Source organism: Sander lucioperca, chromosome 4 (assembly GCF_008315115.2).
Source record: "Sander lucioperca isolate FBNREF2018 chromosome 4, SLUC_FBN_1.2, whole genome shotgun sequence".
NCBI classification, from domain to species: domain Eukaryota; kingdom Metazoa; phylum Chordata; class Actinopteri; order Perciformes; family Percidae; genus Sander; species Sander lucioperca.
In genome coordinates, this window is record NC_050176.1 from 44,642,302 (window position 1) to 44,664,368 (window position 22,067).

Sequence of the window (22,067 nt, forward strand, 5' to 3'; positions counted from 1 at the left end):
GCCCCTGTCGGCCACCGTATATAGCTGTACATTATGCAAAAAACGCCATCTGTCATTAAATATGCACAGATTTGCCTTTTGGTTTGATCATGTCTTTCAATATACGTTAATTATATGCATGCATAAAAGAAAGTTTTCACTTGACTTTCACACTGTAAGAAAGACATACAAAAAAAATAAAAAAATAACTTAACAATTTTGTCCCCTACCGTGTACCTACAAGGACATGGATAATTATATACGTAGCAATTTCAGAATTAAATCCAAGCCATTTTGTGCTTAAATGATCTATGGAAATTAGCTTCTTTATAAGGAAAAACTGGGGGAAAACTTCATGAAAATACTTTTCTGTCTGTCTGTCTTCTAATTTCAAAGGTAAGATATTTAGGGATATTCTGAAATTGTACTATGTTCATGCAATGTTTTCTGACACATGCATGCACGCACTTACACACGCACGCACTGATGTGAAAGATAGGTCCAGTTAAAGAATGTATTGCTGACAGTGTAAAGGTCAAAGGTTATGTCAATGGTTAAGGTCCAGTCAGCAAGAGTGGACCCAACAGGAGACATCGCCTCTGCTAGACTACGCCTGCATTTGTGTCTGCTGTTAGTGTGTGTGTGTGTGTGTGTGTGTGTGTGTGTGTGTGTGTGTGTGTGTATGTATATGTGTGTAGACACAAAAGGGCCCCCTTAAACGCACATATGCACAACCACACCATTTTCATATCATGTAAGGATGTGTTTGTCTATCACAAAACTTGTGTTCTTGTTATGTGTGTGTGTGTGTGTGTGTGTGTGTGTGTGTGTGTGTGTGTGTGTGTGTGTGTGTGTGTGTGCGTGTGTGACCCTGACCCTGACATCCTGACAGGAAGAGCCAGTGGGCTAAGAGAGGAGCGCCGGACCCCTAGGTGTCAATCACAGATTCAGATTGACAGACGAGTTAGCTAGCACTGCTCTCACATTCACCCACACACTCTCTCTCTCAGGACTGCACTCTGTCACTCTCTCAGGCTGCCGTCTTTCACTTCCTCTTCCTGTCTCTGTGTCCTCTCTGTCTCTGTACTCTGTTGCTTCCCCCCCTCTGTTTTTTGTCTGTCTCACAACCCGTGTCTGTACTTTCACATGCTGTTTTGCCCGCCTTCACTCTCTCAACTCTGTCTGTCTCTCAGCCCGTCTCTCCTCTTTTTCTCTGACAGATGGGTGCCTCAAACCATCTCCTTGTCTGCTCTCTCTCGCAATGGTTTTCAGTTTTTTTCTCCACAGCACATAATGTGACCATTCATGCGTGCACACACGTTTACCATGTTTTTGTGTTGAACATCTCTGCGTGTAAATGTGAGTTGTTTTTTTTTGCTGTCCATGGGAGAACAAATCTTATGAAGAGTTTTCATTTACCTGTGCAATACATGTATGCTGTTTATTGCAATAGAAATAATAATAAAACATTTAAGTTATACAGGTTAAAAGATGGAATCTGCGATTGTAATCCAATACAATTTTTGGTCAAATTCAGCGAATATCTCCTCACGGCGGCCTGCTAGCTATTTGTTATATGTGTGCACTGGATTTAAAATCCAGTCGTGGCTCTGTCAATGGGAAACAAACAAAGTGTCTCAGAACTATCCACATAAAAATATTCCGTCCGTGCTCATGCACAGGACAGGGGAAAGACCATGGATGTAGAAAGGGAAAGGCAGTGGGAGTGGGAGGGATGCTAAATCAGTCACATGCTAATACATGCTACTTATTATTTGGGGGGAAATTCCTCATAACTCTGAGTGGCTAGGCCTAAGTCCACTGATAAGTCTGAGATCTGAATACTGAGATGCTCAGTTTTGGTATCAACTCTTCATTGCACATGGTTAACTCAAATCTGAATAATAATAATAGTCTGAACAATGCATTCATTGGTATTTACCATTCTTATACTCTATCTGGGAAAAAAAGTGTTCATTGTAAGCAGGAGCCTTCTGAAGATGAGCCATGTTTTAATGACATTAGGTGTCCAGATTGTGCTGACATTGCTGCCAGCATCGTTGTCACTGAAAGACTAATATAGTGTGAACCTGACCACCAGTCACAGAGTGTACAAGCCTGACAATAAATTCATCCTGGTGTGATCACAGAGTCACATTTTAATACTAAAAGTCCATTTGCAAAAGACAGTTGCAGACACACGTCATCTGTATGTTTCTTATAGATAGATGATTTGGTGCTGTGGGGAATGGAGAGTGTTGGTCTGTAAATCTATAGTTGTGTGCTATGTGGCACCATGCTAATCCAGCTGTTTAACTCAGAAGTGTCTAGACGGAGGAGCAAATTATTGCTGACAACTTTGCAGAGTTGTAAAATCCTTCCTCATAGGAGTACAGTATAAACTGCTGTGCAGTGTCTTGTTACATGATATGGCTTTAATCTGGATGTCCTGGTTTGTATCTCATCTTCTCACCAGTACCTGTAGCCTCACTCCCACACCTGTGCAGCCCCTTGTGTTGTTTTGATGCAAGGCTATTTTTGGCTTAACAGGATGTGGAGCAGTTGCACTTTATGAGCAATTTCTCAACAACACAGCTAATATACTAGATGTTTGCACTTAAATCTGTACATGAAACAACTGAAAGCATTTCATTGAATTAATGTGAAATTTGTATTATGACCAAACTGGATCTTCAGATATTAATTCAATATGTTGTAGCCACAATGTGTTTTTGGAACTATTTTAGTTTAGTTGACCATGTAACCATGGAACAATGGGACCTATGGAAACATATGTTAGTATATGCCAAAGAGGAAGTGAATAACTAGACAAAATTACGTACAAGTGACATAATAGATGATTCAGTTTACTCTGATTTGGTTCCATTAGGGTCAATTGATCAAAATGCAATGTACCCTGCCACTGTGAATTATATTATAGTGACAAATAATGTTAGAATTACAGAAAAAGAGATAAATGGATGGCCCTCACAAGCATAGCAAAAGTAATGTGTGTATATGTGATGTGAATATATGTTATGCTGCAAAGGCAGTCAGTCTGGTCTTTGAAGATGAACTGTATGTGTGTGTTTCCTCTTGGGAGCCATTACAGAGTATGAATGGTCTTTTAGTGGGTTAAACACATTCACAGTGACCCTTCAGCCGCAACTTTAACCCCTCACAAAACCCACAGCACTGAACTGTTGAGAGAGTCGGTTTTACACAAGAATGTGAGATCAGCAAATCTTCGCATTTACAGAGGAACACAAATTGATTTCTGGTCAGTGTGAATGCAAGTTTCACCTTGACCTGAGAGCATGAATTCACTTGTTTGGGTGAGAAACTGAGGAAGAAGAAGGAAAGTAAGAGAGAAGGGAGACTCATTTCTAACTATATTCAGAGACTGTTTTTAAAAACATAGTGTAGCCTCTCTTTCTATTCTATACTCTTTTCAAATGTTTCTTCTCATTCTAGGTTCCTCTGCATAATCTTCTCTTTCTTATCCCTTTCTTTACCCTCATCCGCTGATTCCATTTCCTTTCCCTCTCTCCCTCCTTCATCTCCATGTGTACTGCTCTATCTTCCATCTGCTTCTCCCTCTCTTCCCCCTTTCATTGCTTTCCTTTCGTTTTGACACCTGACAGAGACAGGATCCAGCAGTAAATCTCCTAAAGCAGTCATCCACCATCGTTCACACCACAAAGCTGGAGAGAGAGAGTGACGAAAGACGAGGAGATGGAAGAGGGAGACACTGAGTGTTAGTTTGCCGAGGAGGAGAACAAAAGATACAAGATAACAAAAAGACAAACAGACACAAAGTGGCCCGAGACGCAGGCGGTGGTGAGGGGTGAAACAGACACTGATAGAGGTGCTAAAAGAGTGATGGAGGGGAAGAGACAGTGAGGGAGGGAGATAAAGACACAAGCTTTCACATAACTCACACACACACACACGCACGCACGCACACGCACATGCACACGCACACACACACACACACACACACACACACACACACACACACACACACACACACACGATGGCACACGGTGGCAGGATGAGCCAGATGATGAAGACCCCCCCCTGGGCCAGAAGACATCCTTTCTGCCCCAGCAGAGTGGGGCATGTTGGGCAAGAGCTTCAAATTATAGAGGATCACCACTCAGCACTCGACGCCTCACTTTAAGTTACGTGTGTGTGCCTATATGTGTCAGTGTGTACATATATGCATGTGTGAGTCAATGTAACAGCACAATCTTTCATATTTGTGTGTTTGCAGCTTGTGTCTACGCTTGCGCACCCAAAATCTGTCCTTATGCGCAAGTCTACACCTGCATTCATTTGTCTGTATCTGTGTACTTGGGATTGTGTTTCGGCGTGTGGGTGTGTGTTTGTGTGACAGCGGGCTAGGCAGTGTGTCCATAGTCGGTGTTTTATGGCTGCTGAGGTCTGATTACATTGGTGCAACTGGAGGGGTGAGCAGACTGGTGGTTCTATCCGTCTTCTATGTGGCTGACTGAACAGACACACAGCGAACAGAGATGGCTCAGCCAGAGACACTTGGCCTGCCTCCCAGAGATCTCACAGGGATACAGCCACATAATGGATTCACACAAGAAAATGCACCAAATTCATACTTAATTTGCGAATTTCATGTCCGTCATTACATTTTTATTTAAGTCAAAAGTGTTGAACCGTGGTGAATGGGGAGTTGTGAAATAAAGGATGTGCTTTTCACATGTATAAATCCATATATTATTACATTATATCCGTGTTGAATGCTTTTCAAGAGTAAAATAACTATTGTGTCCAGCAATCCTCGAAAAAACTAATTGAATATAATTTTTTATATGGTAATAATTCATTATTCTGTACTTGCCTGACTGTTTTAGCGAGCTGCCAGTATTTTCAGAATCTGATAAGTCCTGATTTATCCTGATGATCCCAAAGAACACGACCTGAATGTACTAATTGGTGAATTAAATTTCACAAGTCACTTGCATGGACGAGTACGCAATATATATCTAACAAGAGCTCCCACTGAAATGCACTGGTTAACTTTTCTGTTCTACATGTATATACGGTATAAAGCCTTCAAAACTGCTATTCTTTTCTATATTTGTTTCTATTGTGTCAAGGCCTATCATGGATATATCAGTATGAATGTTGGCAGGTACTGTATGTATGTATAACAACACATTTCATTAGAAGTTTTTCTGGGTTACATTTTATGTTTATTTAACCCTTGCTTTCTTTAGAGCGGTGACTAACAATTACATCAATTATCGATTAATCTGCCAATTTTCTTAATTAATCAATTAATACTTTTGTGTATAAAATGTCTTGTTTTATCCAACAACTATTCAAACCCCAACACTAATTGAACTGAATAAGAAAACCAGCAAATAATCACATTGGATAAGCTGGAATCAGAACATTTAACGTTTTAATTTCTTAAACAATTAGTCAAAAATCATTATCGATTATCAAAATAGTTGTCGATTGACTAATTGTTGCAGCCCTCCATTTTTAATTTAAGTTTATAATTTGTGTCGATGTCGATGTGTAGATTACCGATGTTAGAGTAGGTAATTGGACACTTTTGTAGTCTGTTTTAAATGTGGCTGTAATAATGTTATCTTACTGTGTTTGTTTTAAGGCAAAATCTTTTAATTCGCTACGACTATTAAATCTTTTTTACAGCGTCAATCTCTGCCTCACTGGAGGCACTTGCACTGGGCTCACAGATGAAAATGAGCTTTGCATTGTCCTTGTTAAGTAAACAATACAAAATAAGAATGTCAAAATGTTGTTTATGTAAAAAAATGGATATATATATATATATATATATATATATATATATCTATATAAATTGGTATCTTAGCTTAAGAAAATTTCTGGCTGGTTCTATTCTAATTAAGTCAATTCTTTACTCTAAAGAGAGTCTGATCTTTATATAGAATGAGGCAGTGTTTTATGGTGTTCTTGCCTGATAACCACGATGGCTTTATATAATACACAGAGGGATAAGGCAGAGGTAGCATGCTTTATCTTGTGACTATAAGTGTGCACTAGTAGGAAGCCCGCTGAGAGAGAGTGACAGAGAGAGAAGAGGGGGGGGGGGGGGAGAGATGGTGAGGGAGGGGGTGTATGGCAGAGAACAGGAGGCTAGATGTTGTTACATTTATTGAGAGGGAGCTAAGCCCTTTGTGCTATGGGAGAGGAGAAGGGACAGAGAGGGGGCCAGTAGATGGGTGTGCATGAGAGAGCGACGAACCAGAAGAAAAATAAATAGATGAATTCAAGAACTATTTAGAGTGGGGTGAAAGATGTAAAAGAGACAACATGAGACAAGAGAAAGAGGTGGAGAGATGCACAGTGATGTATTAGATGTGCCTTGCAGTCCAGAACAATGCATACTCCCAAGTGTGTGCTGTGTATGGAATTAGGGAGAACAATGTGGCGTAAAGCAATGAGGGAGTCTCAGGTGCCTGATGCTCTTTCTGTTCACTTCCACTGTATCAGGAAAAAAAATCACCCACAGCCGGTCACTACAGTATATGTTTGTGGTGAGAGTGAGACACAGAGATAGAAAAAAAAAAGACAACGACAGAAGTAGGGAGCAAAAGGAGCAAAAGAGAGAAATAAGAGGAAGATAATGAGGGGGGAACGTGTGTGTGTGCGTGTGTTAATGTGTTAATGCATGTGTGCACATGTGTGTGTGTGTGTGTGTGTGTGTGTGTGTGTGTGTGTGTGTAACCGATTGAATGTGAGTGTGTGTATCTGATTTTATGTGAATCCTAAATGTGGTTGAAAACCAAGGCTTTAGGTTTTTAATCAGCACCATCTGAGCACTGTATGCGGACTCTGAGAAGCTTTCATGTAGTTTCTCTTTCACACACACACACACACACACACACACACACACACCCCTCATGCCTTCTGTTCTAAATTTACACCTAACATGAGAACAGGAGAACGGGGGAGGAGGCAAGTAGGAGAAAGGCAAAGTAAGAAAGGTAAGGGAGTGAAAGAGATTAGAGGAAGAAGGCAGAGGACAAAATTATGGAGAGACAGTGGGTGGGGGAAAAGCAGAAGGGTGGAGAGTAAGTGCACAGGAAACAAACATAGGAGAGGTGAAATAAGTGTAGATAGTAATGAGGAAGTGGCCAAGAGAAAGAGATGAGAGGAGAGGAGCCAAGTTTGATTCAGACAGTGGGCAAGAGAGATGGAGGGACAGAGAGAGTTAGATAGACAGGGAGAGAGAGAGAGGGAGGGAGAAGGACAGCGGTATATTAGTCAAGGTGTCCAGTCTATGTATTGCCTGCTGTGCAATACCACCCCTCTGATTTACTCTGCCGAGTGACTGATGAGAGGGAGGATGAGAAGGAGGGATGCATGGGATGAGAGAGGAGGGAGGTCTCGCAACGAACGTTTAGGCCAAATTAACGGCACCTCATAAATTAGACTAACAGCCAAAGTGGAGGGGCTGGAGGGGAGGGCTGTGGATGTGTGTGTGTATGTGTGTGTGTGTGTGTGTGTGTGTGTGTGTGTGTGTGTGTGTGTGTGTGTGTGTGTGTGTGTGTGTGTGTGTGTGCAAGTGTGTTTCTATGTACACAACTAAGTATGTGTTGTGCATGTATGTGAATGATGACATGTCAAGGGGGGACAATTTGAACCAGTGCAAACAGATTACTCTCTGATAAAGTAGGGATATGCAACCGCTCACTCATACAAACACAATCTTCCCTTGATTACCGCACGTACTGAAGCGTTTTCTCCTGCATGATGCGCTCATCAACTGAAACAGCAGGGAGATTGTACATATTTAGGATACCCAAATTAAGTTGCCCACCTTTACACTCACGAAGCATTCTCACTTTTCCACCCTTGCATAAAGCACAATAGATTTGGACATATGTGAATGCAACCATGTCTAATAAAAATTACATTCAGATACAACTAAGCAATGTTTTTAAGGGTTTGTTTAGGCAACTGGTTTATGTTTGGGTGGTAATGGCCTTGGTTAAATGTTGAAAAAGTAACTGACTGAATGAATGCATTGATGTTATTAATATTTAATCAATACCACAATATTTCCGTCTTTAACCAACATAACAACATGTGGGACACAGGTCACAAATCCCACTTCTAAGTCCTGTATGGTTTGTATGCCCAATCATCCACCCCTCCCTCTCTCTCTCTCCCTCCCTCTCTCTCTCTCTCTCTCTCTCTCTCTCTCTCTCTCTCTCTCTCTCTCTCTCTCTCTCTCTCTCTCTCTCTCTCTCTCTCTCTCTCTCTTCATGGATTGGAAACAAAACATTGAATTTAAACCACACAGAATTACATATCATCCATTTGTCAAAGCCATTTGAAGTATACCGGTATAATCATGTTTGGTAGGAGACAGGGTTGCTGTATGAGAACTTTCAGTTGACACAAGGCTTCTTACAAATTTTATTCCCTTTAAGATAACTCTATATGTATGTTATCTGTTGCTGTTCAAACTACACATGTAGTATAAATCATCCCCTGTGAACATTATTTATGTGACTCCCTTTAAATTCATAAGAAATGTGAACTCTGTCAGAAGTGCAGGCACTTGCCGATCGTTGTGTGATTACAGCAGTGCTTGACTGAGTGAGATACTAATACAAACACACACACACACACACACACACACACACACACACACACACACACACACACACGCACACACACACACACACACACACACACACACACACACACACACACACACACACCAATCTTGGCAGTGTAGAGTTGATGCTCAGAGTGATTAAAGTGGCGAACCTCTGAGTGTGTCACCTGGGTGCTGCTGTATCTTAAATCAGGACAGTGGGGCTCAGATTGGGTATTGACTGGCCTGCAGAAGTCTCCATCCATCACGTTGAGAAACGATAGCACAGAGGCCGCCCTGATGTACCCATATACCACTGATGTTACTCACTGGCTGGCTGAGGTGACGTAAGGTTAGGGTTATGACATGAACTGTTGTTTATGGTGCATGGTAAGCAGGCAGGGAGGCGCGCCTCACAGGCAGATGTGGACTGACAGGCAATGCGTCTGTCGTCAAGATTTGTATAAACGCACGTTCAGAAGCTAACACAAAGGCAGGCGCACCTGTGACAGACACAAGCTGACAGACACATATGCTCAGACAGCAGCACTTATCACAAGAGATAAGACTTTTCTCTCTGTCCTGTTGTCTCTCACTCTCAATGATACACACACAGAGACAAGCGCACACATCCACAGACTCTGTTTTGAGGGCCTGAGCAGCATCTTTTGACTGTGTGCCTAATGATAATAAATGAGCCATCATGGGTTGGGAGGGAGGCACTAAGTCATCCCCTTCATCGACAGGAGGAAGACTGGCAGCCCCAAGGTCACCCCACTGTCAGCATCACTCTCCCTAACGACTCCTCTCGCTCTCTCACATGCATGTGCGCATACATACGCATACACAGACACAAAGTGGCACAAGATGCACCATGCCATGTTCACACTGCGCACACATGCATACACACGGACATGCACACACCAGAGAGCACCTGGCAAAACCTGCTTCAAGATACTGCCACTGGGTGAGATAAATGCACATTACCAAATGTAACTCCCTTTCTTCTGAACTTTTATCACAGAGAAAGGTTATATTGAGGCTGCATGCTGAGCGGTCGCCGACCTCTTTGGCATTAGACCCTTGGAAAAAAAAAAATCAATGTCTACTACTTGTACTTGTACACGTATCACAGGTTCAACTAAAGAATAATTATCTCAGATTATTTTTTTGAAGCATTTTAAAGGGCATGAAAAGTTAAAACAATCCAGTATTTCACAATAAAAAAAGCAAAGATTAGTTGTTTAGTTGTATAGCACAAATGTTTTTTGTTTTTTTTCCCATCTTGCTAATCTTCTTGTAACTCCTCAGATTTACCCCCAGGTTAGAAACCAGCATTCTCATTTTTAGATAATTTTCAAGTTTCTCAAAAGAAGAGAACACTCACATGAACCCATAAACTGGCAATGATTTGCTTGTTACTCAAAACATGATTTTTAATACATTAGCTACCCTGCATTTATGCCCTCACCCTGCACAGTGTACAGAATGTCACCAGCCAGCCTTTCCCTTTAGCAAAGAGCACCAGATCAAATCAGCTGAGGAAGACAAGCATTGCATAACTGAAACATGTCTTAATAACCCCCCCTCTGACCCTCCTGATTTCCGGCCATCTCCCTAATGAGCTGTTGTCATCTCTCAGATGCACAGATCTGAATTCAAATCCGAAGAGGGGGGCCAAGTAAATTCCTCCAGCCAAGAGACACATGCTAAAGGAGTCCAATGCAGCGAATGTTATTAATGCTGTACTAAAAATGTAAGTTTGTGGGAGAGAGGAGGCATCACAAGACACGTTGGAGAAAATGAACAGGAAGGTAGCGCCTTCACTTTCAACCATGGGAATTCTTTTCTCACACACACACACACACACACACACACACACACACACACACACACACACACATATATAGATTACAAGTGCGCACATACATGCACAGGCACACACACACACACGCACAGGTTGCAAGTTTAGACTGGAGCTGTAGAAAGCTAATTTGCACCACATTGAAATGCATCTCAATTAAAGAGAAACACATCGAGGTGCCAGGGGAGGAGAGAAGAGAAAGATGTGAGAGAACGGGAGGGAGGAACGGGGTGTGAAACAGATAGTGTGTGAGAGTATGAGAGTAATAGAAAGGGGGAGGGGGTGTGAGCTCAACTGTATTTGGAATGGGAAGAAGGGAGGGAGAGAGAAAGAGAGAGGGAGAGAGAGAATGTTTTCATCTCCCTCTCTTGGAAAAACATCTCATTTTGGGATGAATCAGATTTAGAAAGGGTGTTAGGAGGTTGAGGCGCAGCTAAAATCCTAACTAACTTCAACCTCGTTATCACCAGCTCTTTGGTTTGGTGCCAGCACACTAGGGCTGTCCCTGCTAAAACTGTGTGTGTCTGTGGTGTGTGTCTGTACGTAAGATATTTTTAAGCCCAGGGCCATGGACTGTACTGTATGACAGAATGGGTTGATACGTCCAAGACACAATAAGGTTTTACCTTAGTGTGTAGGCAAGTGTGACTCCAGGCCTGCATCAATGTGTTTTGGGTATTTCTGAGAATGCATTGAACGCTTTGTTCAATTTGTTTTGCTTTGTTTCCATGTTAAAAAATAGATAATGTGCATAAGTACATTTGAGTATGTGCCTGTTATGTGTGATTTAGTGCGTCTGCGTCTGAGAGAACAAACAACAACCGGAGGAAAGAAAAAAAAACACAATCTGTCACATGAAAAAATCAGGATTGGCTTTGTATGCCGCTACCATTTTGCACGGACTGTCATGTTCTTAAGACTGTGATGATGCTGCCAGCCCATCTCAATAACAACACAGAATACTAGTCCATCCATTCTTTCATGCTGTCAAAATATACTTAACTTGTCCGCTTCTTGTGAGAGCCCCTTAACCCGTTGTTTGCCTCTGTTCCAATATAACTCGCACAGCTCTTAGAATGAAGAGCATTCTGGGAAATCAAGTATTTTTGATCTTATTCTGGTGTAAGATGTAGCGCCCTCCTTTCGACTGCAGCACCGTAACACCATTATCACCATGATGTAATGCACCTACTTTTATCATCAGTATCAGTGATAATCAGATGATCGGTATTATAAAGAGCCAGAGCAACACTGCCACCATCAGCATCATCTTGACTGCCATCAGCGACACCGTGTCAGCAAATCATCTGAGAATACATCATCTCATTTTCACCTGACAAAAAACTGATGGGGGTCGCCAAAGCTAAATGATTGGTTCATTGCATTAATGCCTGGCCATATCTACAATGAGTGTCAAACCATTACTGAAACATTAGTGTGAATCCCAGACCAAAGCTAAAGAGAGTACAGGATGTAAATTGAGGAAGGATGACACAAACACTCACCGATTGAAAAACATTTCTTCTGATACGTTACTACTAATGTAGCTAGAAACATGAGATACATTCTGATGATCAAATGTCCATAAGCCCACCCCACTAATAGCGTATCATTTCTTTCTGCGCTTTCACCTATAGCTTTTTTAGGCCACTGCAAAAAATGATTGGAGATACAGTACAGCGGACCCTCAAAACTGTTGTCCAGCTAATTTCCTCTCATGTTACCTGAGTTATAAGCCACCCTCATTTGCATTTCAGTTGGTGGTCTTGTCTGATCAATCCTCTTAACCTCCCCTTGTTTGTCTTACAGTCACGAAGCTAAGTTAAAATAAGCAGTGGCCTTCTTTTATATAAATCTCATGCTGGTGACAAGCATGTCAAAGCCAGAAGAACCTACTGAAGGCCCTGACAGCTAAATATATAAATATATAAGCTAAAAGAAAAACTGCTTACATGGGTTTTCCTCTTTCTCCAATACTTTGAGTTAGCATAATCTCTCTCTCCCTCTCTCTCTCTCTCTCTCTCTCTCTCTCTCTCTCCCTCCCTCCCTCTCTCTCTCTCTCTCTCTCTCCCTCCCTCCCTCTCTTTCTCTCTCTCTCTCTCTCCCTCTCTCTCTGTCCATCTTTTCTTTTTGCTCACTTATTCTTTTCTTGCATACACATGACTGAGCAGAGCTGACACACACACACACACACACACACACACACACACACACACACACACACACACAAAGACACCAAGACACACACATTCTTGTACATGCTTCACAATGACAGCCCCATGCTGTACATCGACAATAAAACACATCACAAACTACTCAAACAACCTCCACAGGCACTTTGTCATGTCCTCTGTGTCTTTATGGCATCTCAATCTGCCCTTGATGACACCGCTTATGAGCCTTTAAGCGGCCCTCTGTTGTGCATGGGCTGACAAATCGAGTTGTCATTACATTAAGTAGGGACTCTCTATTAGTGCAAATGGTAGCACATAACCAGATAATCGGCTGTGGACAGCAAGTGTGGCTATGTGGGAGGTGAGATGCTAACGGATGGTGTGTGGGAGAGTAATGTTTTATGTTGGAGGAAGTGTGATATCTCCATTATAGACAAGCTTAATTGATAAACAGGACAATAAAAGCAGCAAATGGCCCCATAGAATTCTGCCTGCAGCAGAGCCAGCAGTACTGTAGAATATAGGGAGTAATGGCACTGACAATAGCATATCAAGTAGAGGCTTTAAAACAATATCAGGCAATGTCATCATAGTAGAGAAATAAAAGAGTAATAAAATCCCTCTTATAAAAGAAGGGATGCAGCGCTTCCCTGAGGGATCCCTCAAATTCTTCTCACACTCCTCAATCCTCTCACCTAATATCTCCCCCACTCCCTCACCCTGGACGGCTGTATTTTATTCTATTCACCCTCCGCGATAGGAATCACTGACTGATAATTGTCACAAATGGCCACGTTTTATTCCCATGCATAGGCTATAAACGCGAACTTCGTTGCCATGGGGTACACATTTAAAAGAAAGTATACAGCGATACCACGCTGTCTATTTCAGCTCTTAGCATGAGCAAACAATTCATGAATCGCTTCTTTAAGTGTTTTACGCTGATCCTTAAAAAGAAGACAAAAGTGCCCGGGTCTTTTAGACACGCCCGTTTAAAATCAGCAACAAAAAAAGATGGAACACTTTCAGACGTTTTGCCCGGAAAATGGATTAAATGGATTTTTTTTTTTTAATCAAGCAACAATCTTGGTCAAAGTGTGCTCACCAGAATATCCGAAAAAGAGCTCGGAGTACGGAGAATCCCGAGGAGTTTCCCCCTGTCTTTCTTCACCCCAAGTTGAAGACAGCGATCAGACGCGCTCCCACAGTCCCGACTGAAACTGCAAAGAGAAAAGGTAAGACCACATTGAGAGAAAGCACGTCAGCCTATAGACTCTTACATCCCGGGCGGCAATTGAGGTCAACCCCCCACCCAAAAAGTACATCAATAATTACACACGGTTAGCCCACTGATCCGGAACTGTACCTCTTAAACGAGCATGGGATGACCACCAGTGAAAGGGATGGAAAAAGGACCGGGCAAGGCAGCGGCTGTCAGATTTGACTTCAAACTGATGCTGACGATGCTCACCGAGATAAGCTCCGGAGGAGAGAGAGAGAGAGAGAGAGAGAGAGAGAGAGAGAGAGAGAGAGAGAGAGAGAGAGAGAGAGAGAGAGAGAATAACATACGAAGTAAAAAATATACTGTATACAGTTAATCAATTCTAATATTGTGTTAATTTTCATATAGTCTTATATATATTATAGCTATATTTAGTAAATATGTCTTATTAAGATGTCTTAGAATTTAATTTATTTCATTATTGTTTTTTTGTTTTGTTTTCCCCTTCATATTGCTTAATAACTTTTGTTTTCATATTTGGGTTTCATATTTGTCATACAAATAGATTTATATAATTAATATAAATCATCCTAATATTGCGTTAATGTTTGTATTATGTTCTAATATTTGGAAAAATTCTATGTTGAAGCTTTGGCTAACAACATTGTTATTGAAACTTTCATGCCAATAAAGCCCCTTTGAATTGAATTGAGAGAGAGAGAGAGAGAGAGAGAGAGAGAGAGAGAGAGAGAGAGAGAGAGAGAGAGAGACAGACTTTAATTAAACAATCCTCCAAAAAATGGGAGAAAGAGAGAGACAGGGTGATAACTTCAAACTGCATCTACCTTCATGCTCCTCAAGGTACAGTAGCCTTCTCACAGATGCTTTCAAGAGATGACCTGGGACTTTTGGGCTCATAGCCAGACTTACAGTACCTCAGGTGGTGGAGGCAGCTCAAGAGACTTGCAGGGTTCATCATCCACACATTTATTTAGTGAAAACCACTAATCCAAGAAGCCTTACCTATTTACAAATACCACCCTTTTCCCAAACATCTTAGAAATTAATAAACTAAACTAAATTCATGAAATAAAGTCTTAACCTTTACAGGAAAATCAGAGCAGAGGTGCCGTTTCACCCAACAAATGCCACATATTTAATGAGCCTGTCTATTGTTTAGGCCCATAATTCACTAACAGAATTGATTATGAGACAAAACAACATCTGTGGCTTACCACCTCAGCTATACGATTTCCATGGGGGAAACCCAGGGTGTACTGTACATTATAGAGACTAGAGAGAAAACATAAAAACACAAACAAACACAAAAAAAAAACATGACAACATGGAGAGCAAAATATAAAATGTCCAAATCACACAGATGACACTTTCCTTTCTTCACATTGATAGCAGGAGTTAAAAAAAAACCAAATCTAATATTTCATTTTCAAACCACTTCTTTTTTGGTGTGAGGCAACAGTGCCAACCACAGCAGTATTTCATTTCACTAGTATTATTATTATTTTTTTTTATTTCACTTTCATATTATAATTTCATATCAAAAATTCTGCAAGCAAAATGTTTGGGTACCATCTCCTGACGATCCTCTCTTTCATTAACTGCAATCCTGGCTTTGTGACTGCTGCTACTCACAAATACCCCTTTCACACTGAGGCCTCCACCAGGGTTGGACCGGGGGTTGACTTTGTGTTTAAAAGCATTGATCGACTCAGCTTCACAACCCAGGTGGTAAGGTGGGTCAGACGCGGGCCAATTTTAATGTGATTTGCATACGACCAGACGACGTCACTAACTGGGAGGGACAAATTATGTAATTGAAGAAGAGATACTGATTATTGATCCCCAGGGGGGAAATTACATTGGTTGGAAATGGGGACGCACAGTTGTCACAGGTCACTGCACAATTTGTAAAAAAAATAAATAGATTGTCTCATTGTGCTTTAAAACATAAACGTATGAAAATAGGTTTTATTTAATTCTCTCATAGCATCTGTGACTGCTGGCTTGCGAGACTCTCTCTCTGTCTTTTTTAAAATGAGTCTGGAAGCCTTTACTTTTAATGTTATCAGACAAAGAGTAGTCAGGCTTTGCCCCACGGGAAACTACAACAAAGATCGAGCTAGCAAGCCACATGCTGAAAATGGCAGTTTTTGAAGAAAATTTGGATGGCAATAAGGCATGTGCTTGTGCTTTAGAACGCAATTGCTGTGAAACAATCATAAAATAACCTTTATTTCTCTTATTCACAGCTCACTCTCTCACTCTCTCTCTCTCTCTCTCTCTCTCTCTCTCTCTCTCTCTCGCAGTGCATTTCTCTGCAGCTTGCATTTCAAACTGCAGGCTGCAGAGAGCCTACCGTACAATGTGGAATTCAAGTACAAAACACTAGGTCTGGTGGTGTACAGCTGGACTGGAGTATGTGACAACATTTAGCTGTTCACTGAATATGACTTGTAAACCCCCCACCAATTTCCTGCATGTGAGTTAATTAGTATGCATAGCTCCTGGGTTGTTACCCTGGTCGCATCTGAATTGTCATGACCAGGGATCAGACCGTGTTGACTGGCTTGGTTTGAATTGACAAAAGAAGGGTTGAACATGGGTCAGATAACCCTGGTCTGACCCGGGTCAGTGTAAAAGAGGTAAAAGTGGCAAGCTTTTGGACACTCTCAGGCATGAGGACAAAGAGAGACGGAATGACAGGAAAGTGATAGGACAGGAGAGAGAGGAGAGAAGATGGATGGAGCAAGTAGAATAAGGGCAAAGGCCAGGGTGAGATCCATGTCTATCACATGCTACCTTTGCTGTCCGCAGAGAGAATGAGCGAGGAGAAAGGAGGAGGAAGAAGAATAACTCCAAGTGCTGAATATTCTCTTTTCATATCTCTTTCCTGAGTCACCACTTCATCTGTCCACCTACCCGTAGTGCGCTCTCTCTCTCTCTCTCTCTCTCTCTCTCTCAAATGTGTGCAACATCCTGCTCTCTATTTACAGAGCATGTGGGATGAAATGTGTGTGTGTGTGTGTGTGTGTGTGTGTGTGTGTGTGTTTGTGTGTGTCAGCTTTGCACTTGTGTATCTCAGTGGATCCGTATGTATATGTATGTGGGTTCATCGGAGTGGTTTTTGTGATATGTTGGAATATTGATCCGTGTATACTATATACACTATGCAACTCTCTGCATTTTGTGTGATCAATTGTTAACCACATGAAACTGTTTACTAAAAGTGAACACAGCTATTAAAAGATACTTCCCTATATGTGAATCAATGAGTCAATTGGTCAGTTAAGTAATTGGTTAATCAATCAGATCGTTTTCGTGTCTCCTTGTTAAGGGCAGACAGAGAAAGTCAGAAGGAAGGGCAGAAGTGCATATTATAAAGCCTTTACTTTCTGGATTTAAAGTTTCAGACTTTCCCAGTAAAAGCTACGCTGGCTTTAGAGCGGTTTATTAAAGACACTCTGGGACTCAGGTCTAAACCTGCATTTCAAGGTGATATTTCTTATTGCTATGCACCTGCTGTTGTATCTGTCCATCTGTATTCACTTTCATGATTCACCCAAATATAAGAGAAAAGGTAGTTCTCCTGTACTTTTATGTATAAAACAGCTGCACGCCTTGGAGATTGGTATAATCTATTTTATTCAATGGACAAAGTAAAGTTTTCACTTATGAGGTTACATGAACTGGTGTGTTGAATGACACATTTATATGCAGTTTTGTACATTCAGAACACCTTGTAACACCATTTGTTCTGCTTAGTGTAGAATAGTCCTTCATAGTGGCATCTCCGACTGATAGGGTTGTACTAACTCAGTAGTTGGTCAAAGTATCAATTACCTATACAATAACATTGAATAAGAACTATTAAAACTATATAGAGGCAAACTCCTCATCATTTTGTCTTAATTATCCATCCCCTGGGCTGTCATCATTAAGGCAGCCAGACACTGGGACATATTTGGCATTATATTTTTAATGCTACAACAACCGGCTCAGCAAAAAAACACCGCAGATTATTAACAGCGTGTGTCTTGGCTCGGCTCCATATACTGTGACACATTATTATACTCTGTCTTCCCCTCCTCTTCCTCCGTCTTTTCCCCCCATCCTCATCTCCTCCTCTTCTTCTTCTCTCACCTCCTCCCTTCCTTCATTCTCCCTTTCCCTCCTTAGATGCTTTTCTTGTCCTAACTGGAATGAGAAAGTAAAGAACAAAACACCTTCATTCATGTTCTGTTCATTCGCTTACAAGATCTGTATTGCCTTGTGTGCACTGTGTGCGAGTGGGGCTGATGGTGCATTGTATGTGTGCCAGTTGTTTGTGTGCCTCTCCGTGTGCAGCAGGAAATTCAAAAACTAGGCCATATCGACCACCCAGGGGTTTGAAAGCTCAGGGGGTACCAAAGCAACATGGTTTAAATAAAAAAGAAAAAAATGCGTTTCAAACGGCATTAAGGGGGAAAATAGACAACACATATGCACATTCTCACGCACACAAGTAGACACACACACACACACACACACACACACACACACACACTTACACACACTTACACACAGACACAGACACAGACACACACACACACACACACACACACACACACACACACACACACACCTCCCATTTGATAAACCCCTGGCTCACATTGTGTTCAAAGAGTAACATCAAACACTTAATCACACACATATCTAAATAAATCTTATCCAGCTTGATAAACATCCATGTTTCATTTATTTGTGCCTCCTTCAGCTTGCGCTGGTGGCCAGCCATATTGCTATAGATTAGGGCTTCCCATGCTGACACGGCCCAGAGCGATGAGCTGCAGACCTTGTCACTATTGATCCAGTTCAGAGCATAATGGATATGAATGGGATCAGCTCTGATTGGTTTTGAATTTTATCTCAGAGGCGGCGGTTTAACTCACCCTTTGACCACATCAGTGTTCGGACGGGTCAGAGCAAAAACATTTTTTAGCTCTATGTGCTGGGATTAAAAGTGCTTATATTGATAGGACATGGTTACACTACTATGAGGAACGAGTGCATACATAAATTCATTTTCCAGCAATAATGACTTTTTCAGACTCTCAGTTTATAAAGTTTAAATGTCTGAGAAAGCAGAATAAACTACGAGACTATTACTCCACAAAACCTTGCAGTGGTGTTCGCCTCATAGGGGTGGGGTTGGGATTTAAGTGCTGCTTTCAAGATGACTGGGACTATCAAAAATGCCATTAATATTACCCTGTATCATCTTCTGCCACTACATGGTCATCACCTCCCCAACTGAGTCTCCATTTAGACATTGATTACGTCATTTGACTTTTGACCTTAGGACCTGAGGCTCCGACACAGCAGAAAATAGAACCTTAATGTAACCTTACACCATAAGGTCAAGTCACCCTGCTGGATATTGGAGGTTTAAGAAAATATTTATGATACTTTCAATTGGAAGGAAGGGCAGGCAGTAACTAAACACATTGAGTCATCTTGAGGATTGTGGCCTCTAAGCTTTTTCTGTCAAATACACTGTTAGTTATATAACACTTTTATTCACCCCAGTGTCTACTACCCATGCTTCTACTGCTACTGATTCACAATTGTTAAAAGTGCAATCTTTGAAATGTGGCTGTATTGGAATATTAGTAAAAATGTTGATGTATCATACAGAACGTTTGTATTGTCACACAGTAAAGTACAATGTTTACATATGCTATTTAGCATCAAAATATGGTAGTAGCTAGCTAGCTTATGTTATGTAGATAATAGGTTGCTTCCCTGTCCAACAATTATAATACATATACAATAATAATATAAAGTCTGCCTCAGTAGTAAAGTGTTTTGATGTCCAGTGTTTCTTTTTGCTTCTCAAATGCCTTTTTTTTTTTTTTACAGTTACAGTAGGAAAAGCACTGGTGTGAATAATCAGATCAAATGAACGTTGGCTGAATTCTATTCAGCTGCTTCAGTTTCAGGGTCCAGGTATTGTGGGTGCTGGCTCACTGTCACGGCTTACTGGGACCCTTGAATAGAACAGAGTCATCGTTAATGTTATTGGTTCCACCTGTGCTTCTCTCTCTGTAAGTCATGTCTGCTGTGAAAAAAGGGCCTTTCACATAGCACATGTGGGGTAGCTCTGAAAGTAACATTTGGTTGTGAATTGGGGTGCTTTGCTGTGGCTTTTCCAGCAAACAGTTCACACAATCCAGCCAGCCTGCCAGTTTAGAAACTTATAGATTAAGTAAAGCAGCCACTGATTTAACAGAGTAGTGAATGACTTTGAGCAGCTATACTTGCAAACCTCTGCTGGTATATCTGCTGGTATATTAATTATTTTGTGAAAAGAACCAGTGAATGTACTGATTGCCACAGTTGGGGGAAGTTAATATGGGGAAAATAATTATTCACAACTATTTTCTTCATTGTCACATCAATACTATTTCTTCATAAGATATCCCATTGCTCATTACTTTCTAAAATTCATAGTAATGTTTACCTGTCATTTGTGTGAAAGTTGTTGATGCTACAGTAGACATACAAAACATTTCCTACACCACCCAGCCCAGTTTCCCTGTAGGAATGACGTAAATATTGCGTGATTCTGCAGGACAAGATTTATATGTAATTTCAGCATCTGGTGCCAATGCAATAGGTGATGTGATGTTCATGCAGTGTGGTTGAAGGTTGGATGGTCGTGTTTTGCATTGAATTTTGTTTGGCCAGGGTCCATGACCAGTCCCAGACCAACAACAATTTAGTTGCCAAACATTGATCATCACATCAGCCATATGTTTGCCATTTATTTTAAGGAATAGTCAATTAAAATATGCTGGCAATAATTATTTAAAAATGTTGCATTAAACAGGTTTTACAAAATCATCCAATATCATCGGTCTGTATGGTAAAAGGGTTGAGCTTGCTGCAAGTTTTTCAAACTCTGTTACTTCCTGTGCACATGGTTGAAAACCTTTTCAGTGGGGGTTCAGGCAATCTCATTATTATCAGAAACAGGATGAAGTTGTTTTTTTATGTGAATTTGATTACACCCGTGTTTGGTAATCAAGTGCTTTAACAGATTGCATATTTGTTAAGCTTGCTTCTGTAAACAGGAGATTCTGACCTGGACTCAACTTACACTTGTAATGGCGATACTCTTATCTTTATGTGGCATCAAATAAAAAATAAAGCAAAGCATCTAGACTCTTTTGTCACTTTGCACTTTTTCCTACATACACACTAATCTGACATGCCAGATGGTTACAGAACCATCTGAGAAGACGTCATTGGAAAGGACAGGCACTTTCAAAAAATACCTTGCAGGTGATTTGATGGACCATCTGTCTATCACACCACCATTATTGTTTTGAACAAACAGTCATGGCTGTCACACACACCTAAACCATGCCCGTAGTTGCCATTATCTCCTCACAGGACACTGATTGTTTCGGTCCACTGCTGTTCGGACCAAGCGGCAACTTCCGTGCCTCAAAAGTGAAGCCAATGTGGAAGTGCCTTAAACCTGCATTCTACCTAATTTCCAGCAATTTCCAAAAAAAAGTCAGTTTTGAGTTTATGGCTTCAATTGCTAGTTTCAAGTTTTCTTCAATACAGCATGATCTTCATTTTGTTAATTATTGTCCCATTTATTTTAAAATAGATGATAAAGCAGGGGATGCTTTAGGGTGTGGCTACATGCCAATCTGTCAATCATGATAGAGGCTTAGCAATGCTTATCCATGAACCTGTCTAGCCGTGAACTTGTTTTTGTGTGTTGTCCATATTTTCATCTTAAACTTTGACCCTCTCACTGTGTGTTTTCAATTCATCAAAGTTAACTGGAACACTTTGGTCACCTAAGAATGTCTTCTTCATTGTTCTCTGCTAACCAAGCTAGCTAGCTAGCGCTAGCGTTATCTGGTAACCTAAGAGAAAGTCTGCCGATTTTCAACCAGCTGTGTGTACTGCAGTACATGCTGACGAACAGCACCATTACCTGGAGATCCGTGTTTAGCCGCCAGTAAAACTCAGATGGATGACTCGCGTCAGAAGTGTTGAAAATCGGCGACTTTCCATCTTTTAGAGTTTAGCTTAGCACAGCACCATTGAAACCATACACAACGCTTAAACATGACATTCTCCCCACCCCTTTCTCCAAATAGGGTCACT

General features: G+C 41.1%; 1 protein-coding gene and 1 long non-coding RNA gene across 23 annotated transcripts in view; one reads left to right on the forward strand and one right to left on the reverse strand.

Annotated features, from left to right (window-relative positions):
• Window positions 1–14,118, reverse strand: part of ptprdb (protein tyrosine phosphatase receptor type Db) — a 161,066-nt gene extending 146,948 nt beyond the window's left edge. For 10 of the 22 annotated variants that reach the window (XM_031285775.2, XM_031285773.2, XM_036000261.1 and 7 more), the window contains exons 1-2: window positions 14,022–14,115; window positions 13,761–13,875 (exon numbers count right to left, since the gene is read on the reverse strand). The gene's annotated coding sequence lies outside the window, so the exon portion shown is untranslated. Of the gene's footprint in view, window positions 1–13,760; window positions 13,876–14,021 lie in introns of all 22 variants that reach the window. The other 12 variants (XM_036000262.1, XM_031285777.2, XM_036000259.1 and 9 more) reach the window with 4 other exon arrangements.
• LOC118494842 lies at window positions 1,633–10,828 on the forward strand. Its single transcript, XR_004897049.1, has 3 exons — window positions 1,633–1,705; window positions 3,029–3,031; window positions 10,816–10,828. It is a non-coding gene; the product is annotated as an uncharacterized LOC118494842 (long non-coding RNA).
• Window positions 14,119–22,067: the final 7,949 nt, after the last annotated feature.